General features: G+C 49.7%; 1 protein-coding gene across 3 annotated transcripts in view; it reads right to left on the reverse strand.

Moving 5' to 3' along the window:
* LOC137627611 (uncharacterized) overlaps positions 1-19,756 on the reverse strand; it is a 42,752-nt gene extending 22,996 nt beyond the window's left edge. Inside the window, exon 1 of one of the 3 annotated variants that reach the window (XM_068358694.1) lies at positions 19,634-19,756. The gene's annotated coding sequence lies outside the window, so the exon portion shown is untranslated. The other 2 variants (XM_068358695.1, XM_068358696.1) reach the window with 2 other exon arrangements.
* Positions 19,757-20,279: the final 523 nt, after the last annotated feature.

Below are 20,279 nucleotides of genomic sequence, written 5' to 3' on the forward strand. Positions count from 1 at the left end.
GCAGTCGCGCGGGCGCGCAGGCGAGCAGTCGCGCGGGCGCGCAGGCGAGCAGTCGCGCGGGCGCGCAGGCGAGCGGTCGCGCAGGCGAGCGGTCGCGCAGGCGAGCGGTCGCGCAGGCGAGCGGTCGCGCAGGCGAGCGGTCGCGCAGGCGAGCGGTCGCGCAGGCGAGCGGTCGCGCAGGCGAGCGGTCGCGCAGGCGAGCGGTCGTGAGAGTGGGCAGGTGGATGAGAGCGAGTCCGAGGCAGCGAACGCAAGCGTTAGCGCGATGGCGAGGAAACGCGCTGCCGCGTGGGCGAGGAGGACTGCTGGCGATATGGATCAACAAGCGATCGGTGGTGAGCTGGTGAGCGCTAACGCACAGGTTGGCGATGGCGCGTTGTGATATGCCGACGCGATGGTCGAGCAGTATGCGCAGGTGAGCGATCGAGCGATCGTGCGATGGGGAGCAGTATGCGAAGGTGAGCGATCGCGAGCAGTGATCAGCATGCGCAGGGTCGCGCGATGGCTATCAGTATGCACAGGGTCGCGTGATGGTGGTCAGCATGCCAGGGTCGCGCGATGGCGATCAGCATGCGCAGGTTAGCGGTCGCGCGATGGCGAACAGCATCTGCAGGTGGGCGATCGCGTGATGGCGAACAGCATCCGCAGGTGTGTGGTCGCGCGATGGCGATCAGCATCCGCAGTTGAGGGTCGTGCGATGGCGATCAGCATCCGCCGTTGAGGGTCGCGCGATGGCGATCAGCATCCGCCGTTGAGGGTCGCGCGATGGCGATCAGCATCCGCAGGTGAGGGTCGCGCGATGGCGATCAGCATCCGCCGTTGAGGGTCGCGCGATGGCGATCAGCATCCGCAGTTGAGGGTCGCGCGATGGCGATCAGCATCCGCAGTTGAGGGTCGCGCGATGGCGATCAGCATACGCAGTTGAGGGTCGCGCGATGGCGATCAGCATCCGCAGTTGAGGGTCGCCCGATGGCGATCAGCATCCGCAGTTGAGGGTCGCGCGATGGCGATCAGCATCCGCAGTTGAGGGTCGCGCGATGGCGATCAGCATCCGCAGTTGAGGGTCGCGCGATGGCGATCAGCATCCGCAGTTGAGAGTTGAGGGTCGCGCGATGGCGATCAGCATGCGCAGGTGAGATAGTAGCTGGCGAACCATGTTCCTTCAGGAGTGTTGGAGAACGTTGGCGTGCTGGCTGTAACACATGTGGGCGATCCGGAGATCGCTGGCGAGCTGATGATCGCTGGCGGGCTGATGATCGCTGACGAGCTGATGATCGCTGGCGAGCTGATGATCGCTGACGAGCTGATGATCGCTGACGAGCAGAAGGCTACGCGTGGAAGCCTGCGCAAAGAAGAAGAGTCCTTGACCCCGACCTGAACCGAAGTTCTAGATCGCGTGGGCGAACGTGGGCGCACAGGGCGCGTAACAGGAACCGCAGGGAAGATCATCTTGAAAGCGCTGACGAACAGGAGAGCGCTGATGAGCAGAAGGGCGCGCAGGGAAAACCCTGACACGCAAGGGAAGAACCCCCGTGGGGGCAACCCTGTGCCCCGAAGGGATCGTTGTCCGCCGGAAGACTGATGTCCGTCGGAAGACCGCTGTCCGTCGGGCAGACCGTTGTCCGTCGGGAAGACCGTTGCCCGTCGGAAGACGAGATCAGACTGCTGTCCATCTGCACCAAGGCGGAAGATCGAGAAAAAGGAGTTGTAGGCTGCAAACGGAGATCCAACAGGGCGCCTCAAGCACCCTTATAGGGAGATGAGAGGCCCTTACGACGAGGCGGACGGTGGGCCTTACGGCGAGGGAGGCCAACAGCAACAGCAACAGAAGAAACCTCCGAAGAGGAGTCTCTATGAGTGTACTCTCTCGCGAACGAAAGAGAAACACTTCGTGGAAGAGACTGGTCAGCCAGTGACCTAAAAGGAGCAATCCTCCGAAGAGGAGCTCCTGCAGTTGCCCAGCCCCTTGACCGAAACTGCAGGTGCGACCGCTCAGCACCAAGAGCATAGTCGCACGAAGAAAAAAAAAAAAAAAAAAAAAAAAAAAAAAAAAGGGCAAGAGAAGAACCCCCCAAAAGGGGAGAAACTCAAGCCTGGACAGGAAAAACTTCCCTCGGAAGTAAAGTTATCCGCCCGAAGAGGCAAGCCTCCTGACTGTTCTAAAATGAACTGGAGAGCTGTCCGTCGACACGGGAGTATTATCAGTAGAAGGAGACACGCCCCTGACGAAAATACAAGGGGGGAGGCAGCAACAGCCGAATCCCCAGGACTCAACCAGACAGCTCACACCGTTGCTATATTACAGAAACGAACTAGATCGGTAACTGTAAAAAAATAAAACAAATAATATTAGTACACATTCATTCCCCCGGGAAGGCTCCGAAGAGGAATCCCGAGGGAAAGGAACAAGAATTACACAACAGGCACGTGCCCTCACAACCACTTACACTCGCGGAAGGAGAGCTGTAACCAAAACAGAATTATAACAATTATAATTATGTAACTATGTAATTATGTAATTTAAAAATGAATGAACACTAAAGAAAGAACGAAAACCCCGAAAGGAATCGTTCTACAAGCTGAAAAACAAAAAACAACTACAATTAGATTCATAACTAATTGATACAAACGTACGGCGTAGCAACCCCCCACACGGAAAGGAAGCTAGGCTACAAGGGCGTAGTAACACGTAGTAAAAGGGTGAACGACCTCAAGAGAGAGAGAGAAAAACATAAGTCAAACTCGATCGCCACCCATAAAATACGCCGTGGTGGCCTAACTGCCGAGGCCTCCACGTAGATATCGTACACTACACACACATCTGAAAAGGAAACTTACTTATTTCTATACTCAAATATATATACAAACATGAAAACATGTTTACATATATATTGAGTAAAAGAAAAGTAAGCGATTAAGTAAAGACAAAACAGACAATGGCTGCCAAGCAAGGACCAAGACAGAGACGTCTGTCACAGTCCGAGCCAAAAGTTAAAGTGAGTATTCACGTGTGTGTGAGGGGGAGGAGGGGTAGCTAGCTACCACTCCCCTAGCCCCCCGCTAACTAGCGCGGGGGTAATACACCCTCGTTAAATTCTAATGGCTCGCCATTTCAGCTACGCTAAAAGTAATAACCCTTTGTAAATAGCGTGGTTTGTATTTCGGTTACGGAACAAATGTGAGTTAAAGGGATCATTGAAAGTAAACATTGCTGTAGAGAAAATGTCTATCCCAACTTTGAAAAAAATTTGAGGTAAAATCTTATCAACTTCATTTAATTCCTCCTTGTTCAATCTCTCATATAAAAACTATACTTTTTATATAGCTTTTCACGTGCCCTTTCAATGTAGGGGATTATTCTTTTTAATATCAACTGTGTCATGCTTCTGAACTTTTACCTAGGATCCCCCTTATCTTATGCAATTTTTTCATGGATTTATTATGCATCCCAGAAAATAATGTATAGAGAAGAAAAGGTTTAGTTTTACTAATATTCATCAATCTTCAAGTAAATTTACCTCAACCAAACCCCCGGTTCCTAATGGGTGGGGCCCCCTTACTGTAGGATATATTAGGGTAAACCTTATTAACTATTCATTTGCGTGGGAAATAAGGCTCCTTTTTTGAAGAAAAGAGGAGTTTTTCTATAAATATACTCAATTTTTTTATTGGTAAAGTTTGCCCTGTGTTTTACTATGATAATACTGTTATGTATTCCAGTTATCTAATATGACAAATTCGAAGATAATTTGTATTTTTCCTAACCATACAAACCTTAGCTATTTACACAGGGTTTACCTTTTAGCGCAGCTGAAATGGCGAGCCATTAGAATTTAACGAGGGTGTATTACCCCCGCGCTAGTTAGCGGGGAGGTAGGGGAGTGGTAGCTAGCTACCCCTCCCCTCCCTCACACACAGATGAATGCTCACTTTCACTTAGATGTAGGACTTGTCTTGGGGGACAGGGCTGGTGGGCAAATGTGTGTAAATAGCTAAGGTTTGTATGGTTAGGAAAAATACAAATTATCTTCGAATTTGTCATTTGTTCCGTAACCGAAATACAAACCACGCTATTTACACAGGGTGACTTACCCCTTAGGTAGGGTGGAAAGTCACCAGCCATACTGGCTTTGGCTTTACCCGGGGACTCAGAATCCGAGTGAGTAGCACTCGATAAAAGGAGTCCCTGCACCTCACAAGTTCCTTGCTTCGCAAGGAACCATGTGGCCTACGTAAGCTTGTGTGTGAAGGAAGAAGTGTGACCCGTCCCAGGCAGTTGACCTGGAGTTCCAGAAGGAACTCTGGGTTAGGACGTTCCCAATACCACCTCGTCAGGGTATGGGGGACGCGACAGTATTGACTCAATACTCGGAACACAAGGAAGCATGGTTTACCTGCAGAGGTTCGAGGTCAGCTATGCAGAGACCAAGATGCTGCTTCCCCGTAGAGGGGATGATGAAGAAAGAAGTAAGGGCCAGACATACTTCTTTCGTTCATGCAGACTAAAACCTGATAACAATGCCCTCAACCTTCTGCTACCTGTCCAAAAAGGAGCCTGAGGTTAGACCAGCTGTTGTGTAGCCACCACAGAGCGATAGAAAACGTATCGAGACTCCTGTGGGTCACGCCCTGCAGGAAGCGGGCTGCGAAGGTCATTAGACGCTTCCAGACTCCAGCTTGTAGCACCTGCGTCACAGAGTAGTATTACTCGAAGGCGAGGGACGTTGCGATGTATCCAACATCGTGCTGTAGGGCGACGTGACGGGGGAGGGTCGGGAGACAGGTCGAGATGAATGTCCTTGAGTCCGGGCTGAAGAGGTATACTGGTGACTCTCCCCCATGTCCTCCTTGTGCTCCCAAATCGGCTGCAACTGAGGACAAACTGCAGCTGTTCCCAGCGCTAACCTCTCGATTCCTTTACTGGCAAGAAAGAGAAGGTCTTGGGACATCAGATACAGAATGGAGACTCGAAATCTTGAATGAATCGGACCGAAGGGCCGGGACCCCCAGATTCTGAGTCTAGCCAACAACTCGGGAGCGAGCCTGAATGTTGCCTTCCCCTCTTCCTAGAAAGGGGGGAGTCGTAAGAGACCAAGAAGATTGCTTACACACTGGCCGTGGCCAGAGTGAGCAGGAGACCCCAGGCGGAATACAATCCGAGGCCTGTCGTAAAGGGTCTTGAGAAGATCTCTTAAAGGACTAAAAGTCCGAGCCATGCTCCAAGTTGGAGGTCTTCCTCCGACTAGGGCAGGGACGATCGTAGCTTCGCATGAGCGAGGATAGATCCAGCGGGCAGGAAAAAGTTATTCCTTTAAGCCTGAAGGTCAGGGAAAGGCTGAGCAACAGGCTTCATTGCCGAGAGCGGAAAGGAGTTTCCTCCCGCCGAAAGGCAATAAGACCGTTATTGCTGGAGAAGAGGCCTCAAGGGAAGAGGTATATCTCCCACGGCACCAACCACCTTAGACTCTTCACTTTGCCTGGGAGACCCCTGTGGATGACTATCGCAGATGACGCGACCTCCGTACCGCGACTGTAGCGGGTTGTCTCTTCTTGAGGAGGAGGCGTAGTGTCTCCAGGCATGAAGCCGAAGCGACACCCCGGTTCGGGAGAGATGTCGCAGTGTGGTTGCTTGAGTAGTCTGCGCCGTGGGAGAAGCTCTCCCGGGAGTTCCGTCAGGGGAAGCAGAGGGTCCAGAAACCGTTCTGCGCATAGTCCCAGTGGAGCTCTCCCATTGAAAAGTTGACAGACAACCTGGTCTTGTTGAGACCCATTGTCCACAGACAAAAGGGAGGGAAGACGCAGGCGTCGAAGTTGTCCCACCATCACCGGAATGCATCTTGCCAGACTCTCGGGGTCTGAGACTGGGGGGAAGAATAGCGGAAGCTTGAGGTTCCAAGCTGTCGCGATCAGGTCCCCCAGACCAGTACTTGCTGGTTACCCAATGTCAAAGACCCCCAGGTACACTCTCTCTACGAGGCTCTGCTCGGATAGTCTGAGAGAACATTCCCCTGCCTGGAATGAGAGAGCCGATGGTGGTATTGAGAGAATCTCAATCATCCCGGTATCTCTACTGCAAGATGTGGTGTGAAAAAGCGTCCCCTGCTGGTTAGAATACGCCAGAATCATGAAGTCGACGCGCACGGGGCGACTCGGCAGGAGCTGTAGGATCTGTAGAGGGGCCAGAATAAGGCCCCTAAGCCTGCCTGAATAATGGAGAGGTATCCTTCAGGTCTTGACCATAGGCCTGGACCGGAACATGCCCCCCCCCCTTTCCTTTGACGAGTCCGAGAACAGCATCAAGAATGTGGGGAAAGGACGAGAATATCCACTACCATCAAGAGGCTCCATAGGTCAACACCCATTGCAGGTCTAATAGTTCCGCTGGTCCCATAGGGGCCAGGAAGTCCGGTTAAACATTGCCTGAAGCCACCGGAACTTGGATCGCCCCACATGGAACGTATACTGAGGCGACCGTTCGGACTATAGACGGGTCAATGAGGAAAGGAGAACTAGGAAACGTTCCAAGGTAGGGCTGAAAGCTCTGCTTGACTGAGAACAGGTACTGCGACTCTCCTCAGTCTTGCCACAGTCAACCGAAAGGAAGGCTCGGAGGATGTGGTAACAGAATCTGGCATCCCCAGGTGGTCACCCATCCAAGTACCGACGTTGCTTAACCTCGCTGGACGGACGAGAAGCGGGGTTTCCAACGTGGTAAGGCCGTTGACTCAATATCATGGCCAGATACTCCAGATGTTGAGGCAGAGGAAGAGAAGGCTCCAAGCAAAATACCATGAGCCCACACTCATGGTAAGCATCCGGAAGCTTGTCCCGGCGCTGAAGAAGGTCGAACCCGAGCCTACCGGAGTTGACCAGCCCTCCAAACAGCAGAGGAGGCGGAAGCCTGCACCTGAGCGGCCAAGAGGAAGGCAGGGAGAGTTCTCTGGGGAAACAAACCTGCTATGCCACGGCAGGATAGCCACACTGCATCATAAGCAGGAATAGGCTGAATTCGACGAGCACCCTGGAAGATGGATGGAATGGAAACTGAAAGTACCCGTCCTTCCGATCCAGGGTTTAAGGAGTCCTGTCGCCTCGTTACCAGTCTGATCGATTCTGCTGGTCTACGCTGGCCGAAGTTTGTTCGACAAACTTGATCAGGGCTGAGAGGTCGACTAAGGACATCCCCTCTCAGATCCTTTCTCACAAGAAAGGATCGACTGAGGAGGCCGGGGGTGAAGCCGTCGATGATCCTAAGGAAGACCTTCGCCTAAGGTATGGATCATTCTGCCCAACCGGGCAACTCTGCTGACGCTATGGCATAGAGGTTTAGAGACACTGAATTCGCTGACAGAGACGGCAGGCGCGATATCCTTGGCTGATCACAGAGATTGTGCGGGAATGGGCATCGGGAAGCTGTCATTCGGATGAGTAACCTTAAGCATCCTCCCAGAGAAAAACCTGCAATCCTAGATTTCGTGAACTCCTTTTAGGACTATGCCCCCCCGGGGGAGTCTCCCGTGCCATCTGTTCCTGACAGGAGGAAACTGCAATTGGACACCTTGTCCCAGTTGTCGTAGCCGATAACTTAGGCCGACGTGATTGAAAGAAAAGGGCGCTGGAGCCCTGCAGAGTCTGGAAGAAAGTGCCTTGGAGGAGTGAAAACGGAAGTCGATTTCCTCCGCACAGCCGCTGTCTAAGTCTCTGTCCTTGGGCACAAACAAACTCTTCTCAAGGATGGAAGGGTGTCTGAGGTCGTCGACCTCCACAGATGAGACACCCGAAGGAAGCCCTCAGTCAGCGCGTCCAGATGGTACAACATCGAGCTTGTCCGCAAGTTAGATACTTAACGACGAAAGGCCAAGGTGCCTGAGCTCGAGAGGAGGAAAGTACCCATGCTCTTCCTGTAGCTTCCTTGAACCAAACCTCGGGCCGTAACCGAGGAGGGAAAGAACCTGGTAAGCTCCCAGAGGAAGGGGTAAGCAGTCACCCCTTGTCCGATGGAGAAATCTCGAACGGAAAGCCCCCCCGCCAAAAATCCTTCCAGGGAATGACGGGGAAGGGCTAACCAGGTTCAGGAAAGAGGAGTGTTGCTCAGATCTCCCTTAAGTTCCTCCTATTCTTGCAAGTGCCATGCCCTGCGTTTACGGGGTGAGGCCGTGTTCTGGAAATACGCTCCAGAAAAACTCGCCAGGCTGGCCATGCTGCAAAAACCCCATTGGGAATCATGGTCGCAATCGCCCTGGAGCTTGCGCGACGGTAATTCAAAGATTTTCGCCTGGGTGAACGTGGAAGCGCCCATGCGCGGTAACGCAAACGAAGGTGAGCGAAGGAGCGCAGGAGGAGGGCAGAAGGAGGGCGAGAGCTGGTGGTCGGCGAGCGATAACCCATAGACGAGCAATGGATACTGCAAGAAATAAGCCGACGTTTGTGCGAAGAAACACTGTAGGTTCGCGCGACGGAACACCATCCGTCCGCGTGATGGAAAACCGTTGGTTCGCGCGTGGGCGAACATTGGAGAGCATGGGCGCGGACGCGCATGAGCGTAGACGTGCACGCACGTGGGCACGCAGGCGAATGGTCGCACGGGCGCGCAGGCGAGCGGTCGTGAGGGTGGGCAGGTGGATGAGAGCGAGTCCGAGACAGCGAACGCAAGCGTTAGCGCGATGGCGAGGAAACGCGCTGCCGCGTGGGCGAGGAAGACCGCTGGCGATATGGATCAACAAGCGATCGGTGGTGAGCTGGTGAGCGCTAATGCGCAGGTTGGCGATGGCGCGTTGTGTTATGCCGACGCGATGGTCGAACAGCATGCGCAGGTGAGCGATCGTGCGTTGGCGAGCAATATGCGAAGGTGAGCGATCGCGAACAGCATGTGCAGGAGGGCGATCGCGCGATGGTGATCAGCATGCGCAGATGGGCAGTCGCGCGATGGCGAGCAGCCTCTGCAGGTGGGCGATCGCGCGATGGCTATCAGCATGCGCAGGGTCGCGCGATGGCGATCAGCATCCGCAGGTGGGCGGTCGCGCGATGGCGATCAGCATCCGCAGTTGAGGGTCGCGCGATGGCGATCAGCATCCGCAGTTGAGGGTCGCGCGATGGCGATCAGCATCCGCAGTTGAGGGTCGCGCGATGGCGATCAGCATCCGCAGTTGAGGGTCGCGCGATGGCGATCAGCATCCGCAGTTGAGGGTCGCGCGATGGCGATCAGCATCCGCAGTTGAGGGTCGCGCGATGGCGATCAGCATCCGCAGTTGAGGGTCGCGCGATGGCGATCAGCATCCGCAGTTGAGGGTCGCGCGATGGCGATCAGCATCCGCAGTTGAGGGTCGCGCGATGGCGATCAGCATCCGCAGTTGAGGGTCGCGCGATGGCGATCAGCATCCGCAGTTGAGGGTCGCGCGATGGCGATCAGCACCCGCAGTTGAGGGTCGCGCGATGGCGATCAGCATGCGCAGGGGAGTTAATAGCTGGCGAACCATGTTCCTTCAGAAGAGTTGGAGAACGTTGGCGTGCCGGCTGTAACACACGCGGGCGATACGGAGATCGCCGAGAGACAGGTGATCGCTGGCGAGCTGATGATCGCTGACGAGCAGAAGGCTACGCGTGGAAGCCTGCGTATAGAAGAAGAGTCCTTGACCCCGACCTGAACCGAAGTTCTAGATCGCGAGGGCGAACGTGGGCGCGTAACAGGAACCAACAGGAACAGCAGGGATGATCATCATGAAAGCGCTGACGAACAGGACAGCGCTGATGAGCAGAAGAGCGCCTGTGCGTTAACACTGAGCAGGAGCAGGAGAGAACACAGCAAAAGGGCGCGCAGGGAAACCCTGACACGCAAGGGAAGAACCCCCGTGGGAGGCAACCCTTCGCCCCGAAGGGATCGTTGTCCGCCGGGAGACTGATGTCCATCGGAAGACCGCTGTCCGTCGGGAAGACCGCTGTCCGTCGGGAAGACCGTTGTCCGTCGGGAAGACCGTTGCCCGTCGGGAAGACCGTTGCCCGTCGGAAGACGAGATCAGACTGCTGTCCATTTGCACCAAGGCGGAAGATCGAGAAAAAGAAGTTGTAGGCTGCAAACGGAGATTCAAAAAGGCGCCTCAAGCACCCTTATAGGGAGATGAGAGGCCCTTACGACGAGGCGGACGGTGGGCCTTACGGCGAGGGAGGCCAACAGCAACAGCAACAGAAGAAACCTCCGAAGAGGAGTCTCTATGAGTGTACTCTCTCGCGAACGAAAGAGAAACACTTCGTAGAAGAGACTGGTCAGCAGTGACCTAAAAGGAGCAATCCTCCGAAGAGGAGCTCCTGCAGTTGCCCAGCCCCTTGAGCGAAACTGCAGGTGTGACCGCTCAGCACCAAGAGCAAAGTCGCACGAAAAAAAGGCAAGAGGAGAACCCTCCATAAGGGGAAAAACTCAAGCCTGGACAGGAAAAACTTCCCTCGGAAGGAAAGTTACCTGCCCAAGGAGGCAAGCCTCCTGAGAGTTCTAAAATGAACTGGAGAGCTGTCCGTCGTCACGGGAGTACTTCCAGTAGAAGGAGACACGCCCCTGACAAAAACACAAGGGGGGAGGCAGCAACAGCCGAATCCCCAGGACTCAACATGACAGCTCACACCGTTGCCATATTACAGAAACGAACTAGATCGGTAACTGTAAAAAAATAAAACAAAAAAACATTAGTACACATTCATTCCCCCGGGAAGGCTCCGAAGAGGAATCCCGAGGGAAAGGAAACAAGAATTACACAACAGGCACGTGCCCTCACAACCACTTACACTCACGGAAGGAGAGCTGTAACCAAAACAGAATTATAACAATTATAATTATGTAACTTTGTAATTATGTAATTAAAAAAATGAATGAACACTAAAGAAAGAACGAAAACCCCGAAAGGAATCGTCCTACAAAGCTTTAAAAATTATATTTTGATTATAAAATAAAGTTTTTAATATACTTACCCGGTGAATATATAATAGCTGACGTCTCGACAGAAACCCAAAAACTCGCGAGCGATCGCCGTGAAGGTTGCGGGTGTGCCCACCAGCGCCGACTATCGGCCAGATACCGCATATACTTGTAAACAGCTCCAGTTCTTCTCATTCCGCTGGGTCTCTATCGGGGAGGAAGGGAGGGCCTTTAATTTATATATTCACCGGGTAAGTATATTTAAAAATTTATTTTATAATCAAAATATCATTTTTAAATATTAAACTTAGCCGGTGAATATATAATAGCTGATTCACACCCATGGTGGTGGGTAGAGACCAGTATTAATACAATAAAGGCGTATATGCTTAGAGTTTTTGACAATTATATCATAACAAAACCCAATTAAATATAGGTACCTGGTAAGGAAGCTGACTCTGACGATTACTCTGCCTTATTAGTCCGCTTTCCTCACGAAGCCCAGCCATCCTCTCAGGATGCTGAAAGACTCCCAGGAGCTGTTATATCCAGGGCGACCACCCATACAACAGGACCTCATCAAAACCCTTAATCTGGGCGCTCTCAAGAAACGACATTTGACCACCCGCCAAACCAAAAAGGATGCGAAAGGCTTCTCAGCCTTCCGTACAACCCAAGACAAGATTAAAAACATTTCAAGAGAAGATTAAAAGGATATTGGGATTAAGGGAATGTAGTGGTAGAACCCTCACCCACTACTGCACTCGCTGCAACGAATGGACCCAGTGTGTAGCAGTCCTCATAAAGAGTCTGGACGTCTTTTAAGTAAAATGAAGCGAACACCGACTTGCTCCTCCAAAAGGTCGCGTCCATAATGCTTCGCGAGATCTGTTTTGCTTAAAAGCCACGGAAGTTGCTATCGCTCTTACTTCGTGCGTCTTGACCTTAAGTAAACAACGATCTTTTTCACTTAAGTGAGAATGAGCCTCTAGGATTAAAAATCTAATAAAATACGATAAAGCATTTTTAGACATAGGCAATGAGGGCTTCTTAACGGAGCACCATAAGGCCTCAGATCCACCTCGTAAAGATCTGGTAAGAGCTAAATAAAACTTAAGAGCTCTAACTGGGCACAGTACTCTTTCAACCTCGTTGCCTACGATCTCTGATAGGCAAGGTATATCAAAAGATTTAGGCCAAGGACGAGAAGGCAGTTCATTTTTGGCCAAGAAACCAAGCTGAAGCGAACATGTGGCTTTATCTGTAGAAAAGCCGATGTTTTTACTAAAGGCATGGATCTCACTGACCCTTTTAGCCGAAGCCAAGCACACTAAGAAAAGCGTCTTGAGGGTTAGATCCTTCAGGGAGGCTGAATGTAATGGCTCAAACCTGTCGGACATTAGGAACCTTAGGACCACGTCTAAGTTCCACCCAGGAGTTGCCATACGACGCTCCTTAGAGGTCTCGAAGGACTTATGGAGATCTTGGAGATCTTTATTATTGGACAGATCTAAGCCTCTATGTCTGAACACAGAAGCCAACATGCTCCTGTAGCCCTTAATAGTGGGAGCAGAGAGGGAGCGAACATTTCTCAGATGCAGGAGAAAGTCTGCAATTTGGGCTACAGAGGTACTGGAAGAGGAAATGGATGATGACTTGCACCAGTCTCTAAAGACTTCCCACTTCGACTGGTAGACCTTGATGGTAGATGCTCTCCTAGCTCTCGCAATCGCTCTGGCTGCCTCCTTCGAAAATCCTCGAGCTCTTGAGAGTCTTTCGATAGTCTGAAGGCAGTCAGACGAAGCGCGGGGAGGCTTTGATGAAGACTCCTTACGAGGGGCTGGCGTAAGAGATCCATCCTTAAAGGCAGACTCCTTGGAACGTCTACCAGCCATTGAAGTACCTCTGTGAACCACTCTCTCGCGGGCCAGAGGGGAGCAACCAACGTCAACCTTGTCCCTTCGTGAGAGGCGAACTTCTGCAGTACCTTGTTGATGATCTTGAACGGCGGGAATGCGTACGCATCCAGGTGAGACCAGTCCAGCAGAAAAGCATCTATGTGGGCCGCCTCTGGATCTGGGACTGGAGAGCAATAGGTCGGGAGCCTTTTGGTCAACAAGGTGGCAAAGAGGTCTATGGTGGGTTGGCCCCAAGTCATCCAAAGACTCTTGCACACGTCCTTGTGGAGGGTCCATTCTGTGGGGATCACCTGACCTCTCCGACTAAGACAGTCCGCCAAGACGTTCAAGTCCCCCTGGATGAATCTTGTCAACAGTGAGATGCCTCGATCTTTTGACCAGATGAGGAGGTCCCTTGCGATGACGAACAGTGTGTGGGAGTGAGTGCCTCCTTGCTTGGAGATGTACGCCAAGGCTGTGGTGTTGTCCGAATTGACTTCTACCACTTTGTTTCGTAGAAGACTCTCGAAACTCGTCAAGGCCAAGTGAACAGCCAACAGCTCCTTGCAGTTGATGTGCAGGCTCCTCTGATCCGACGTCCAAAGACCCGAACATTCCAGACCGTCCAGAGTCGCTCCCCAACCCAAATCCGACGCGTCTGAGAACAACACGTGGTTTGGGTTCTTGACCGCCAGGGACAGACCCTCTCGCAGACTTATGTTGCTGTCCCACCAGTTCAGGCACGTTTTTACTGGCTCGGAGATCGGGATTGACACAGCTTCCAAAGTCTTGCCCTTGTTCCAATGGGAGTCTAGATGGAACTGGAGAGGGCGAAGGTGAAGTCTCCCTAGTGAGATAAATTGTTCCAGGGATGACAGAGTCCCTAGGAGGCTCATCCAACTTCTCACTGAGCAACGGTCTTTTTTCAGCATGAGGCGGACTTTGAGCAGGGCTTGCTCTATCCTGGTGGCAGATGGAAAAGCCCGAAAAACTAGACTGCGAATCTCCATCCCCAAATAGAGAATCGTCTGGGAGGGATTCAGTTGAGACTTTTCTAAGTTCACCAACAGTCCCAACTCCTTTGCAAGAGCCAACGTCCATTGAAGGTCCTGCAGACAGCGATGACGGGACGACGCTCTGAGAAGCCAGTCGTCCAGGTACAGGGAGGCTCGAATTCCCGATAAATGAAGGAATTTTGCCACATTCCTCATGAGCCTCGTAAACACGAGAGGAGCAGGGCTGAGGCCGAAGCACAGTGCTTGGAACTGGTACACCACATTCCTGTAAACAAACCTCAGATACGGTTGAGAATCCGGGTGTATAGGAATGTGGAAGTACGCATCCTGCAGGTCGAGAGAGACCATCCAGTCTCCCTCTCTGACCGCTGCTAGGACGGACTTCGTGGTCTCCATCGTAAATTTGGTTTTTACAACAAAAACGTTGAGCGCACTGACATCCAGCACTGGCCTCCAACCTCCTGTATGCTTTGGGACTAGGAAGAGACGGTTGTAAAATCCCAGTGATTGAAGGTCCGAGACTTTCACCACCGCTCCCTTCTCTAGCAACTGAGAAACCTGCTGATGTAGAGCTTGTCTCCTTGACTCCTCTCGATACCTGGGAGAGAGGTCTAAAGGAACTGTTACTAGAGGAGGTCTGCGTACAAAAGGTATTTTGTACCCCTCCTTGAGCAACAACACAGACTCTCGGTCTGCACCCCTCTTCTCCCAGGCCTGCCTGAAGTTGTTCAGTCTGGCCCCTACCGCTGTCTGAGGACGTGGGCAGTCAGACTCTGCCACGGGAGGACTTGGATCCTCTCCTCTTGCCTCTTTTACTGTCGGCACGAGCGCCTCCCCTACTGGGGGCTCTGCCACGAAAGGGCGGGATAAACCTCGTCGCTGGGGTATCGATCTTGGGTCTTACGACATAAGACGATGAAGGAGCACCCTTACGAGCAGACGTAGCCATCAGGTCTTGGGTATCCTTCTGCACCAGAGAAGCCGCAATATCCTTGATCAACTGCTGAGGAAACAAGGCAGATGACAACGGGGCAAAGAGGAGCTCCGACCTTTGACAGGGAGTTACTCCTGCCAAAAGGAACGAGCAAAGTCTCTCCCTCTTCTTCAGGACTCCAGCCGTAAAGGTAGCGGCGAGCTCATTGGAGCCATCACGGATGGCTTTGTCCATGCAGGACATAATAAGCACGGAAACATCCTGGTCGGCCGACGAGATCTTCCTGCTTAAGGCTCCTAGCGACCAATCTAAGAAGTTAAAAACTTCGAAGGCCCTGTAAACCCCTTTAAGGAGATGGTCAAGGTCCGAGGAGGACCAATAAACTTTAGAGCGTCTCATGGCCAGGCGACGGGGAGAGTCTACTAGGCTTGAGAAGTCTCCCTGGGCAGAGGCAGGAACTCCCAAGCCGAGAACTTCTCCCGTGTCATACCAGACGCTCGCTCTAGAAGCCAGTTTAAAAGGAGGGAAAGCAAAGGCTGTCTTCCCCAAACTCCTCCTGGTGATCAACCAGTCGCCTAGCAAACGTAAAGCCCTCTTAGAAGAGCGAGAGAGCACTAGCTTAGTAAACGAAGGCTTCGAAGCAGCTAGGCCTAGCGCAAACTCTGACGGAGGCGAACGAAGAGCAGAAGTTACAAAAAGGTCTGGAAAAAGATCCTTAAAAATCAGCATGATTTTCTTAAAAGTCCATAGAGGGCTGAGCAGCTTTAGGCTCTTCTCCGTCTGACAAAATGCCCAAAGGAATATCAGTAGGCGGAGGATCAGCAACTTCCTCATCTGAAGGAACCTCGTCCGACAATTGTCGAGTCTCATGAAAAGGAGAGACCTGCCGCGGCGGCAATACTTGACAGGCAATGTCCACAAGCAAAGGAGCAGCAGTAGCAGTCGAGGAAGCGACGTCATGCCGCTGCTTAAAGGACTGAAAACCTTGTGACTGACCAACAACAAAAACAGGAGTTGATGGACGCTCGACGTCACGTCGAAACTGTATTGACTGCCTAGACTGAGCAGTCAAAACAACCTTCGACTGCGGTGCTTGACGCTCAACGTCAAGTCGAGGCAACTGAGCTGGTTGGCGAACGTCCTGAACGTCAACACGAGACTGCGGCAGCGGCTGAACGTCAACACGAGACTGCGGCAGCGGCTGAAAGTCAACACGGGACTGCAGCGAGGGAGGATCCATGTCACGTGACTGACGTGACAAACTACCGACATCACGTTTCAAAGTGCTAACGTCAAAAGGACGAGTAAAAGCTCGTTTGGGCGGCTGACGGCCAGAGTCTCGATCAGCGTAACGGCGATTCAAAAGCGAAGGATCATCGTGAACCTGCTCAACGTTATACTCCTCCATAAGGGAGGCAAGCTTAGTCTGCATGTCCTGCAGGACAACCCATTTAGGATCAACGGGAGTCGGGACGGGCCGAGACGATGGTAACGTCTGTGTCGGCAAAACATTGCCTTTACCGAGACTCTCTGTTACGCTTACGTTTAAAAGGCTAACAGTCTTCCGACGACTGCAAAGGGTCAGAGCTGTCCCAATGGCTACAGCCAGGACGCTGGACCTGTCCTGAAGGGACTGACTTCCGCTTCAAGGGTCTAGAAACCTTGCGCCAAGGTTTCTTTTGCGAAAAGCCTTCGGATGACGAGGAGAACACAGCCTCGCTCGTCTTATGGTAAGGGCGATCTTGACGAGAAACGCCCGATACCAAAGAGGGAACGTCTGTACGTTGGTTAAAGCCTCTCGTCCCCTTAAGTCCTACGACATTACTTCTCCCTGGTGCAGGGGAGCCTGAAAGAGGTCTCGGACTAGGGGAGCGACAAGCACGAACAGACGAACCCTCGGTCGCAACACTAAAAACACTTTGCGCACTAATCACTTTGTCACTACGATTTTCTGATTTGCCACTCTGACACTTTAAAAACTTCACATCTGACATGAGTTGGTTACGGTCCGAAGCTAAGGATTCAACTTTCTCGCCTAAAGCTTGAATCGCAAGAAACATATCCCGCATGGAAGGTTCATGAGTGCTAGTAGAGGGTTCAGGAACAACTACTACAGGGGAAGGATTAGGTTCAGGGGCATGGGAGGAGGAAAATTCCAATGACCTAGAGGAGCTTCTCCTCACCCTATCTCTCTCCAGCTTACAAGAATATTTATCAAATTCAAGCCAGTCGAATTCCGACAAGACCACGCACTCATTACACCGATCTCCTAATTGACAGGTTTTACCCCGGCAATTAGAACAAACGGTATGTGGGTCGAGAGAGGCCTTGGGAAGACGTTTGTTACAATCCCTAGCATTACATTTGCGAAATTTAGGTCCAGGGATAGGAGAAGGGTCAGCCATATTGAACAATCAGAGAAAAATCCAAAACAAATCCAAAGTCATCAACAATAAACACTAGCCAAAAAAAGGGTTCAAGAGTTTTAAATGAAGAGAAAAACACCCGTCACAGCGAAAGCTCAAAACAACCAAAATAAAGTACTTCACCAAAAATGACGAAAACTCAAGGTCAACAGCGAGAGGAATCAACTTGTCGATAAGACCGACAGAGAAGAACTGGAGCTGTTTACAAGTATATGCGGTATCTGGCCGATAGTCGGCGCTGGTGGGCACACCCGCAACCTTCACGGCGATCGCTCGCGAGTTTTTGGGTTTCTGTCGAGCCGTCCGAGACGTCAGCTATTATATATTCACCGGCTAAGTTTAATATTTAAAATCAACAAATACAATTAGATTCATAAACTAATTGAGACAAACATACGGCGTAGCAACCACCCCACACGGAAAGGAAGCTACAAGGGCGTAGTAACACGTAGTAAAAGGGTGAACGACCTCAAGAGAGAGAGAGAGAGAGAAAGACATAAGTCAATCTCGAACGCCACCCATAACGCCGTGGCGGCCAACTGCCGAGGACACCACGTAGATAAGTACACTACACACACCAATCTGAAAAGGAAACTTACTGATTTCTATACTCAAATATGTATACAAACATGAAAACATGTTTACATATATATTGAGTAAAAGAAAAGTAAGCGATTAAGTAAAGACAAAACAAACAATGGCTGCCAAGAGAGGACCAAGACAGAGACGTCTGTCACAGTCCGAGCCAAAAGTGAAAGTGAGCATTCATCTGTGTGTGAGGGAGGGGAGGGGTAGCTAGCTACCACTCCCCTACCCCCCCGCTAACTAGCGCGGGGGTAATACACCCTCGTTAAATTCTAATGGCTCGCCATTTCAGCTGCGCTAAAAGGTAAACCCTGTGTAAATAGCGTGGTTTGTATTTCGGTTACGGAACAAAATATTTTTACATTAGCTTTCTCTGTGTAACTATACCAGCGTGAATTGGATTGATTAATTCTAGCTCTATAGCCTGCTTTGAACCGTGTGATGCTATTCAGCAGACAAGTGGATACGGGTTGAAGACCCTAGAATTGCACTATGAAGTACTATATTAGTTAAAAAGATGTTGGAAAGAAAGAAGGAAATAGGAGGTATGAGTAGTGGTAATGTGGGATTCAACGCAAATACACCAACTCGTTGAAGGAATACTGCAAAGACCTTACAATAAATAATGGCTAAAATACAACGATTGATGTGCATAGAGTAAAACCATGGTGCTAGGCAATTGCACAAAGTATTCTCAGAGTCAGCAATTATTTTTGAATAGACCTCGTGACCCAGTCCCTCCTTGTCAAAGAGGAAATCTAACTAAGATGCCTATAATATATCTGCTAGACCTAAACCAGTTAGATGCATTAGCTGGCCATGTTAGGTAAATGTAGTCTGTTGGGACAGGATAAGCTAAGACAATAGTAGTCTAATGAGAGATGTCACAAGGGTCGTAGCTCCCATTTAGTAAGTAGGTAATGATACGACTCTTGGGGCACGTTAGGATAAAACCTTAGGTTAGGTGGTATTCTTGTGTTTATTGCCCTTTTAAAATGTGGTTTGTTCAGTCTGTCCCATTGAACTACAGATTGAAAAACGCCCCGGCCACATTTTAAAAGCGCAACAGACACCAAAACATCCCAAAACCTAAATTTGACCCCTAACCTAACCCAGGAGACGTATCGGGGTGTATGTATGATAACAGCCACCTGTATGTATGATGACAGCCGACTTAGAATACGGCAGCTTAAAGGGGGCCACAAGCTTCGTTAGCCCTCCTTACACCCCCCCCCCCATTATGTAAGTCGGTAAAGATATGGCTTGTAGGTTAGGTTAAGGTGAGGAAGTTTTGGTTAGTTGGTGCCCTTTTTTTATGCAAGAGGGAGTGAACTGGCCGCCGATATACAAAGGCTCCGTCGTATCATTACCTCCTTACCAAACAAGGGCTACGTCCCGTGAGCCCAGCTTAGACTGGCGTATCTAAACTTATCCAGTCTCAAGGAACTACATTTCCCCCCACCAACCGAGGCACCGAATGTCGAGGCTCATTCACAAATAACTGTTGACGCTAAGCAAACTTTGTGCAATTGCCTAGCCAGCGATAAAATTCTTGAACTTGCCTACCCGAGAAAAGTCTCCAAGAAATGGAAGTTTTCACGTTAATAGTATTCCAACTAACCTACCAGCAGCTTCGATGCAAGCCTAAATACCATGTTAATTTTAGGTTACAAAAAGTATCTTATCAATATCTCAGAAGGAACATGCCAATGAAAAGTAAAGTTATGCTTATCATTTCATGACTATTGCGTGATGATTTATTTCCTATACACAGATATTCACAAGTAAGGTGTCTACTGATACCATAAGAGTGAGAATAAACTAAAAAGACTATATTACATGCTCCTCAATCATAAAATAAAATGACGTACTCTACCCTCGAGAACTTCACAGCGACCTTGAGGTGAAACACCAACCAGGCGCTATAGCACTGTCAACACACGAATGTTTTTGTTTTTGAAAAGACGATCGACTTGCGTGCTCTTTATTTACTTGTGTATTCGCGAATGTGTGTGTGTGTGTGTATATATATATATATATATATATATATATATATATATATATATATATATATATATATATATATATATATATACATATATATATATATATATATATATATATATATATATGTATATATATACATATTATATATATATATATATATATATATATATATATATATATATATATATATATATATATATGTATATATATATATATATATATATATATATATATATATATATATATGTATATATATATATAATATGTATATATATACATATATATATATATATATATATATATATGTATATATATATATATATATATATATATATATATATATATATATACATATATATATATATATATATATATATATATATATATATATATATATATGTATATATATATATAATATGTATATATATACATATATATATATATATATATATATATATATAATATGTATATATATACATATATATATATATATATATATATATATATATA

The sequence above is a fragment of the Palaemon carinicauda genome, chromosome 35 (assembly GCF_036898095.1).
Source record: "Palaemon carinicauda isolate YSFRI2023 chromosome 35, ASM3689809v2, whole genome shotgun sequence".
NCBI lineage: Eukaryota > Metazoa > Arthropoda > Malacostraca > Decapoda > Palaemonidae > Palaemon > Palaemon carinicauda.